Raw genomic sequence first — 11,099 nt, forward strand, 5'->3', positions numbered from 1 at the left:
AACTGTCTAACAGATAATAAACTGATATCAATCTAATATCAATCATTTAATCTGACTTCTTTTGCTGTCTTTACTAACTAACTTTTTACCCACTTGGTTTATCGGGTGATTCATTTTATTACCTTTACTCAGTCATAATTCCAAACTGCCTTGACCGGTATCTCTCGTTGTCCAGTTCATAAGAAATTAAAATGTAATACTTAATAAAATGCTACTCCCACATTTGTGAAGGTTTTTTCCAATACAATTTTATTGATTTGCATACAATTACATTAAGAATCCCCATCTCCATGTCTCTCTTCATTTATGCAGAACTTCTCAAAAACAAAACGTATACAGTGCCTTACATGGCTGAACCAAGATTATAACAATTTAGAACTGAAAAATAAAATATTACAAAATAAAATGGAATAAAATACCCAACAATGAATAGGTAAAGCAGTTGGTACGACTGGTACAACTGGTATGGCTGTTGGAAGTTTATTACTTGTCCAAGTAGCATTGAGTTGTGCACAGTAATCCCCTGTGTTGTTGCATCAAATTATATCTAATATTATATCAAATTGCCGCCATCAAATACCATCTTTAAATATGCATTAAAACTATTATTATTCTGTTTTCGTAAAACACTTTTGTAATGAAACACATTACCAGCAGCACAGTAATGACCGTAGATCTTAGTACTCTGGACTACCTCAAACTTCTCTAAGACAAAACTTAGGAGTCCTAAAGTTAAGACTGACCTTTTATATTTCGGAGTTTCTCCTAACTTTGCCAGCTCAGAGCTACTTTCATCACAAGGATGTCTTGTGAATATGGTCGCAGATACACCGTTCCCAAAGCTTCCAGAGTGATTTTTTTTTCCAATTTCCAGAGTGATGGTAGTCTTTGGCCACAGGATGGCATCAGAGTGGCTCCGACACCACTCATCCATACAGTGAGAGTGAGCTTCATTCCAAGCACTCATTGTACCTCTCAAGGAAGGTAATTGGCTGTATAGTTATCCCCTGAGTAGGATTCACTCCATCCCACAAACTATACAACCTACTACCTCACCTTGCTAGGCTCAACTTCAGGCACCAATAAATGGCCTTAAAAACAACTCAATATGTGCCAACTTCTGTACATGTTGTTAGGAGAGACCAGTTCATCATTGTGCCTCGTAAGTATATAAAGTCGTTGTTGTGTCTTATCCTCAGAGGTGAGGGATGGATCATTGCTTATATTTTTAGTAAGCAGGCTTTTTGTTTTTGTTTAAGAAAAATTACTACAACAACCTAAACCATAACAATAACAGCAAGTACATATAACCAATTATCAGATAGTTACTGTATACTAAAAACTATTAAAAAAAGAGGGATCAGGTTATCTCTTAAATCTACTTTACTCCATGTGTTTGTGAGTTCCTCTATTCCCGGAGCCTGCCGAGTGCCTCCAGAGCACATCTCCACAGCAGATCAACCTGTCTCCTTAGGAAAGACAGTAGACTGTATAGTTATCTCAGAGGGAGGACAGGAACTCCACAACTATTCAATCTACTACCTCAGCCTTAAGGACAGACGCTTTTGCAGGGGGCAGTGGAAGCTTGTAGGTCGAACTGTGAGACAAAAATAGAGAGAGATTAGGTGAGGTTTTATTCCACTTGGGGCAAACAATAGTTGAATATTTGTTTAGTCGTGTTGGGACCGACATGTGAAGCATGTCATCATCTTAGATTATCTGTAGTAGCAGCAAAGAATTTCCTGTAACTTTTTGCAGAAAGCTACTGGAATTGCATTGAAAATGCTAATACCCCCCCCCCACCCTCTGTCTGGTAACAGTTTTATCAGGAATTATCTTCTAGGAGCAATTTCCTCTCCAGACTCACCACATTGTAGCCTGAGTTGTAAAATCAAGGTTTGGTTCAGCAGACTCTCCCCAGCCTGACAGTGCTACCGTGTTAATGTAAGTGTTATTCAGCATCGGACCACTTACACTGGTCTGTGTGAATATATCTGGCCGGTGTTAAAGAACTACAGGTGACGGATACACTGCACACAATGCTGCTTTCTCAATGACCCGCACATTAACGAGGAAATACTATTTGTCACCGCAGAGAGCTTAGTTTCATGGAAACTGGCTTATAAAGAAGGGCAGCTGTGCCAAGAACTCGTACCTATTTCACTCTTAAACTTGGCTTTCCAGCTGAGCTTCCCAACAGACTGAAAAAGTAGCTCGGTTTAAGCACTTTTTCCCCCCTAGTTCAGTCCCTTCTGTCTCAACAACCAGAGAGCGAAGGGAGGAAGATGGAAAATGGCAGTACCTCGGCCATTTTAGGGAGTCGTTTGGCACCCGAACCCAACATCTGTGGTGCAACCTGTTAACTTCTGCCCCCTCCTTCCAATCCCCATCCATTAGATAGACTTGTTTGTTGACCTCCAAATAATGCTACGAGTGGCTGAAGGAAATGCTCGACCATGAATAATTTCAGAGAGGTGATTGTTGTGGATTCACAGAGTTTTAATAGAGAAGCTGCAGGTTTGACTCCAGATTATTGCCCTTTTTGCTCAGTGTGAAAGCCACTTCAAGTCCATTGAAGAAAAAAAAAGGTCTGCTGTGCCAGCTAGTCTGGGACAGCTGGGCAGAGCTGTCTAGGCCCCGACAGAGCCTCACTTTGGCCCCAGACACTGTTATGGTAGACGACGATAGTCAACCCATGCAAAGGCCGGGCCGCTTTGCATAAATTAGCATGTGAACCACGGTGGCTGAAAAGCGGCTGGGCAGTTCGTTAACATTCTGAATTCCTCTTTGGCCTAATTAAGGCCGACAGTGATTGAAATGTTTTGGCAGGGTGTGCGGCCTGCGGTGCCAGGGCATGCTCATTTGGGCAGAATGAAAAAGGCACAAGGGCATCAGAGAGTGGGAGGCCTTAATTGAGATGTTGAATTAATTAGACGGTAAATGGTATCAAACTCCTCTCACTTCCTGGCCAACGCAGAGAGGATGGAGTGAAGCCATTCAACTTTTTGTACAAAAAGAAGTTGTGTGGACTTCAAACTAAATTTAGTTGTGGTGATGGACCATTGCTGTGTGGTTGATAACTTCTAGAATAATTTATTTGTTAGGAGTGATACTTGCTTATCCATGTTCAGTAATTAAACCGATGAAACAAATGTAAGACTAATCAAAACACACACACACAAGTAAAGTGTTTGCATTGTTGCATTAAATTATCAATAGTCAGTCTGATTCAAGCGTCCATTCTTACCTTGATTGTTTCCAAATATCCTGCTGCTGAACTAGAGGTAAACACCAATTAGTATCTCCATTACGATCCATTGGGTGGATGGGTAGAACTATAGCAAACACTCTTTTTTTTTTTTTAACACCCGGAAGTGATGGATTGACTTTCGTGCTATATCCGCAAGCTGCTGATAAGAAAATGGCTGCTCTGCTGCAGAGTATAAGGAAGGAGTAATGTTATTAATGGTGACGTTCATGTAAGACTCACTCAGAACAGCCACTGTGCCAGTCAACACGGTCGTTCACTGCTGCTTCAGTGCCAAGGGCAACTCGTTTTAATGGCGAAGGTTCAACTTATCAAAGATGTCCGTGTTGTTAAATGCCCAGGTGGCGAAGAAACTGCGAATTTAGTAGATGAAGGCACAAAAAAAAATATACCCATTACAAGTTGGCGTCGGTCCATGATGATCGACGGAGTAACGACTGTGAGGGAAAAAGACTGAGGTTGGTTCTCTTGAGCAGCTCTCTCCAATATTTGGTGCCAAGAAATGGGCATTGTCTGCGTGCCAAGCTGAATCTCAATGAGACAAAAAAAGAAAAGAAAGGGGGGTGATGCCGTGGATGCAGCATTGCAGAACCCACCACCGAGGGGGGAGGAGAGTGTTGGCAGCCGAGCAATGAGAGGATGCCATGTCAGAAAAGGGGCTATGATACCACACAATAAGGTATGGTGGCATAGCCTGCCACCAGATGCTCAGTGCAACGTGAGCTAGGTGTTCGCGCATCTTGAGAAAGGTCCTTTGTTCCCAAAGCACACTTTGTCCATATGTTGGGCAACTGGTTATATTTTGTACGAGCTTGGGGTTTCAGTGGAGTCTCTTCATCTGTGATGCACCCTGTTCAATACACTCAGGTCAGCAGGAGGTTACCGCCAGCTAGCAGGCCGACGTCTGTATTTCAGAATATCATTTACAAATTAATTATACTTTCAATAAGGGGTGTCGCAATTTACACATATTGACTATAACAGTGGTATTTATTCATTTAAATATATTAATACTATGTAAATAATCCCTCCCTTAATGATTTTGTTTCAGTTGACAACGATGATGTAATGGTGGCAGATGTTAGGCTTTGTGGATTTTTTTGTTCATCAGTCGATATGGTTGCCTTTTCACTGTCCGTTAGTGTAATTGTTATTTTTGTACAGTTATGATTACAGACTCTCAATCCACCTCCTCACACTTTTGAGTATATATTATATTATTATTTTTAGTATAATCCATTTGCTTGAAATGGGACAAAATGCACAACATACAAAGTTAAAGTGAAATTTAACTGATGATATTGTTTGTTTGTTTTACATTTTCTATAGATATCGCGATAATATCATTATTGTGAATTATTTTGGCCACACTAATCGAGCATAAAATAACTGAACTATAATACTATATATTTTCTTACAAAAGCACACGCATATTGATTCAGATAAGTAATTCTGCTTATGAACTGACTTTAATTTTTACAAAAAAATCTATTTTTTTGTATTTTTATATTAAAATCCAATCATTTTTTCTTCCTGAGAAACAAGGCAAGACGTGCGCTAATGTAAATCAGTTTCAACCAATACTATCATGACCTTCATCCATCAACAAACCTACATTTACATTTTAAGCTTGTCTGCTTTTTAGCGGTCCAATCGGAGGCAAGAGATTTGATTTAAATCCCTCTTGTAACCGTATACGGCACAAATACTTTCACTAGGGGATACTCGCAGTACAGAACCTAAAGACGCTCTAACTTCTGTTTCTCTGGGATTCTAATCGTACGACCCTTTTGGGGGTTCAGACCCCAGGCTGGGAACCACTGCACTATTTAATATCTGGTCCCAATTGGAAAGAAAATAGCCCCTTAGGATGTCATTAGAGGGACTGGCTTTGGCTTTAGGGCCTCAGGTCAAACCTCAGTGGGCAGAAGAGAATGAGTCTGTAGAAATGAGAATGTGGCTGATGAAGTGCATTTAGTGCAGCCTTTGATTTTAGTCTTGAGTTACCATGCCACTTCTACGATGATATATATATATATATATATATATATATATATATATATATATATATATATACTGGTGCCACTTCTACCTCATGACCTCATGCTCGTTGAATAAAGGGCAATGTGCAAACCAAAGGTGGTGGGCATTAGAAATACCTTTTTCATTTATTTAAGTGTGATGCAGGTTGACAAAATAGTAAAACAAAAATACTTTTTAAATGGTTGGCGCCGCTGTACTGTACTGTGTCTGTCACAGTACACTATTTTTTAATACACTTAGCATCATAATATCTAAATTGCTACTAATATGACAGTTTATTATTGAAACTATCTTCATAACTCACTTCATTATATTCTGATCAAAGTACAATGTATCAGAGGGGCAATGCCACTGTGTATTTTGTAGGTATGTTCATGTTATGTTTGTAGTTTTATTCGTGGTGTGTATGTTGTTTCGAGCTGTGGAAACCTCCTGTCTCTGGGTGTGTGTGTCATATCCGTATGCTGCTATGTTTACCACTCAAGTACCACAGATGGATCTTTACTAGACACACAATGACTCTCTCAAGAGACCAGGGTGAAAAAGAAAATACTTTTCATGGTTTGTTGTATTCAATGTTAGCAGCTTGATGTCAATACAGTGAGCGCCTGAATGTTTAGATGATCTCAGGAGAGTGAGAGGGAAATTTAGTTGTCATACGTGGCTCTGTCTTGTCACGGGGGAAACCTGCCAATCCAATATTCCACACATTAAAATAAATGCAAAGACACTGGTTGAACATCTGGACCTTCCAGATGTTAATCTCCAGATGGATGTGTCGTGGCTTTTTTCTCAAAACCAGAACAGTTCTACAGTGGTAGTTTATGTGAAAGAATCAGATCCAATGCTGTTTGTAACCCAAGAGATATTTGCTAACAAACAGGAAGAGCCGAGTGTGTGTATGCAGTATGACCCGATAAAGGCAACAACCAAAAAAAAGGCAGACTTTGATCCTGGTAACCACAGGAGAGAAACGCAAATAGCAGAGGATATGACTTTCCAAACAACATGTCATCAAGCAAGTTCATCTGAGGAGAACCGAGGGAGGGGAATAAGTTAATTTTCTCTCTTGCTGCCCATCATCACTGAGCCCTCCCCGCTTCTTTTCTTCATTCTGTACGACTGTCGTTATCACGATTACGGTATGCAAACAAAACCTCACACAGCTGCACACCAAGCAGCATGTGCCAAAATGTTCACACAGTTCAGTCAGTTCGCAATAACTTTGGTTCATCAAGGAGAGTAATCTAAAGAAAACCCCCCGAAAAAACCACGTTATTTTTGTAAATGTACCATGTTTTTATAGCTTTCGTGCTTCTTGCGTTTGCAACACAAACCGATAAGACTGGATCTAAAACCGAGACCCTGCAATCTCGCGACGCTAGCATGTATGGAACAATGCTTGCAACAGGGGGATCTGGTTCAGACTGGTTTGTGAACAGGTCCATCGAACCGCAGCGTTCGAGAACACATCAGAAAATACTACGATTTGCTTGTATGTTAGCACATATGAAAGCACACATTCTTTCAAGATGCTTATTCCTCCTATATCGGATACATTTTTTTAACATTTTGTGGTCAAATAACGGGCGAACAATAGCAAAGAAGGTTATTTTGTGTTGCCTCTGGTGTAGATTTCTCGCACCTTCGTGGCAACCATGCAAGACAGAACCCAAAATGTTTGATTAAAAGGGCGAAATGCCTTTTATCTCCGACATTTCCCTGTTTTGAAACTTAAAGGTAATTATCACTTTTGATGGGGGGGGATTTGTTTGATCGAGTGTCTTTAGGCTCTGACTTGCAGTGAATTCTACTTACATGTTGCTTTTTACTAGTCTTTTACTTTAAGAGGCAGTTACACAACCACTAAAATGTCTTTTTATTCAAGGCATGTGTTTAGTCGTTCCGAGCTATGTAAACAGACTGCTCATTACGGTAACTATATACAAACTTTGGTCATTATTTCTTAATGCATTCAACCCAAGAAACAACATCATTTTAAAAACTAAATCCCGCCGTGTGTCGATCCAACAGAAACGGTGGAGATTTAGGCATCGTGTTTGGTGCGAGCAAAGCAGACGCGTACAATGCGGAAGGTGACGGCAAAGAAGTGTAAAAGTGCAAAAGAAATGCATAAAGGGAGACTTCAGCACAAAGAGGAACATCAAGGCCCAAACAGAAGCAGAATCAAACATTTGAAATACCTGGAGGTGAGGTTTTTTTTGTACAGGTCAGGCCGCAGAGAATTAGGCCATGGTGGAGGCGAAAAAAAAAGGCGGATTAGAATAGGAGACAAGAATGCATTTCCACATCCCTCTCTTTCTTCCTGCAGGCTGAGTAGTTCTACCAGCGAGCAGCCCCACTTGAACAGGGGCTGGGGCTTGAGAGCCGTTTGTGGGCCATGCCCTCCTCTCTCCCTGCCCACTTTCACCCCGCTGCCAAGAGGGAGAGAGACGGCAAGGAGAAAGGGAGGCAGGAAAAGAAATCACAAAGTCACACAACTGTGCTCACGCCGTCCCACTAAGAATACCAAATCTGCCGGGATGGTGTTTGAAAGTACACTCGAGTTCTGAAGTTGACAGAGTCAGCTCACCGCATAACCAGTCACACGAGCTGTAGATTATGTGTCATCAAATAATAGACATCTCACCTGACAGTAGGATTAAGAGCTGGGGGGGGGGGAATGAGCCCAGGTAAAGAAATCAGAAGTGAGTACTTACTTGTTACGTCTTGTTACCAAGCCAAAAGGTTTGACAGATTTAACCAAAAGTTGGCCAAACAACTCGGTGCCAGATATTCCCGAAGCATTTCAGAGCAAATGAGTTAAAGGCTTCTCTCAGAATCGTGCAGTAAAGCCTTTTGTCAACAGTTGGCATCGTTCCCAGGTAGTACATGCCTCATAGTTCCCATTTTCGGTAGTCACTCCGGACGTCTTTAGTTGTTTCGGCACCTGCCTGTGTTGCTGTTCCTTCCATAGAGAAGAACAAAAACCCATTGAGGTTGTGATTTAATTTTGACTGTTGCAGTGAAAGGAAATCAGTGTTTACTGTCAATACAGCAGACCAAACGAGTGCTGTGGGATGTTTACCGTGGTACATCCTCAAGTAGCAAACTGTGTCATGGAGCTCTGAATTGAAAATAAAGGGCAGGGAAAGGGTCTCTGGGCAAAAAGCAAATCCAAAGACGATGTTAAGTGTGGGCCATCACTAAGAAATAAGGAAAAACACTAAAATAATCCAATGTGCGAGTCCTGAATAGAGCACAACACTGAAATGTTCAAATGTTTCCATGCCACAGACTGCCACAGACACTCATTAGTATCTTTCCTCAGGCAATATCCAAGACAGCTTCCTGTGTGACGTCACTAACTCCTCTTTTCTTTAAAAAAAAAAAAAAGCAATTATGTCCATGCATAATACTTTAAATCCTTTCCCTCCCCGTGCTGTCTTCTTTTCAGGACATGTTCTGTGTCAGTTTTAAGTGCAAGAAAAAAAAGAAGAAGCAGGAATCGGTGTGCTGACATCTCAGGCAGCTCGAAGGAGAGAAGAGGAGAGGAGCTGCAAACAAATCTTAACTCTGTCTTTCTCTTCCTGCTCACGAACGCCGAGCTTGTAAAGTTTCAGCTGCAAGGATTTGGGTCAGCCTCTATTGGCACCGTTTCAAAAGAGCACTGCCTGTTTTAGAAAAAAACCCAGAGGGGACAAGTCTGAGAGGGGAGCGCTGGCTCTTTGCACTCCCTCTCCTGTCACCCTCTCTCTGTCTCTCTCTCTCTCTGGGACTCGGAGCAGTGACCGCCCCCATGGACTTTTACTCTCCTCTCAGGGTAATGCCACCTCGTGCCAGCTCAGCCGTTGGGGCATCTGTTGGTCTGTTAGGTATCCGCTTGCTGGTCTCCATCGCAAACGCCCAGAGAATAGGAAATGCAAGCTACAGCACTATTTCCTGAATACTTTGTCCTCCATTTCAGAATGTGTGTCAAGCTCTCACGAGGCTCAGCGCTGCTTGTGTTACAGTTCGCACAAGGTTCTGGCTGCTTTGCCATTCATTTGTGGCTCAGGGAATCTCATCTGACCTTCCACGCTGCTCCCTTCCAGACACTTCAAATGTGCTTTTTCTTTCTTTCGCCATGCTTTTCCTTGCAACATTTACTAAAAAGAATAATGCACTTAATGATAGAAAGGGCACAAAAGTAGGTTTGTATTAACGCAACCCCATGGTTTCACATTTTATTTAACCCTCACTAGTGTTATTCTCATGTTACAAGGGTAAGCTCTCCCTCTCACTTTACTGTAAAGCCTCTCTGTGCAGGTATCGCATGGAGGACACAGATCTCTGAGCGCTGTGCACAGGCAGGAAGGACATCTGTGTGAAATAATACCCCCCCCCCCCCCCCCCCCCCAGTGTGCCCAAAAGTTAAACATTATTTACACTTTCCTCTCTGGTTGTTGCTCGACTACAAAGGTTTAGACGACTGTTGTCTGTACTTCACAAACCCACTGACCCTTCACACAGCTATCCACACAATCAGAAGGGTGTGAAGATCACATGGCCTATTGTAAGATGTGAAAACGACAAGAAACAACTGCTCATTCTCAGAGGTCATACAAATACAGTTCTCAGTAAACATACTGTACAAGGTTACAAGTTACATGCAGGACACTGCCAAAAGCACTGAATACTATGTGAAAACATTATCTTCCAGCTGTTTAATACATTAAATATTAGATGTAATTAGTCCATAAAGGCCCATACATCACAATGGGTGACAGTGTACGTGGTCCCACGTAGGCATGTCCACTGGGACCGTCCAGCTGAGAGCCTGCTTCCAATATAGCACGACTGGGTCAGGGGTCTCCCACCCGACCCGTCTTGACACATGGACCCCCATCTCATTGACCATGCTTTGTGAGTGGGACTTTTTTAGCCCTGTCGTTACAATTCATAGCTATAAAACCAATGTGTTTATGAACACAAATTTGTTTACAAGAGCACAACGTTCGTCGTAGATCTAGCCATTTAATTTTGCTCCCAAAGTGCACCAAATTAATAAACTTTGAAATCCTACAAAAGGAAAAAATATATATATACAGCCCTCGTGTATTTCACTGGCCCTCCAATGTTTCTCTCTTATGGGTTAATAAGGGCAAGCAATGCACTGTGTACAGCCATAATATGATCCCTTATTATGTTGCTGATAGGATTTTATTAACAAGGAACAAAGTGAGTGAAGGGATGTTCTCAATTTGCTCTTTATTAGATTCGAGGACGTTGCTGCTCCAGCCTTCATGGGGAACTTTTTGTTTCACTGCTGTCTCCTATCTTCTTACCAAGCCTACCCTTCGGTCCAGTGAAAACCACATGTGTACAAGTAAAGAGATCATTTTGTGTTGAGAGGAATAGAAACTTGATATCTTAGTCCCCGAGACAGCAGCAGAAACTTCTAATACAGTTAACAAAGTTGGAAACCCAGGGTCCCTTCAGGGGGGACTGTACTCACAAGTACAAGAGGAGTCGTTTCATTTAAGCGTTATGTTTATGTGCAGTTTAATTTAGACATTTCACTTCACCAGCATACGGAGAAAGAACAATTGTTAAGTTTTGTTTTTACCAAACTACATCCCATAACTAAACTGTATGAAATACAGTACTGAGGCCTTACATGTGCAAATATTTAGGAAACCCTGTCCTAGTACAACTTATTTTTTTCTTTTGTCATGTGAAGTTGCCATGGAAAATGTTTCAGACTTGCATGGTCCCCTGAAGACTTTGGTCTTGTCATCTAGAGTCA

Source organism: Cebidichthys violaceus, unplaced genomic scaffold, assembly GCF_023349555.1.
Source record: "Cebidichthys violaceus isolate CVI_PGR_0920_01 unplaced genomic scaffold, fCebVio1.0.p SCAF_17, whole genome shotgun sequence".
Classification (NCBI taxonomy): domain Eukaryota; kingdom Metazoa; phylum Chordata; class Actinopteri; order Perciformes; family Stichaeidae; genus Cebidichthys; species Cebidichthys violaceus.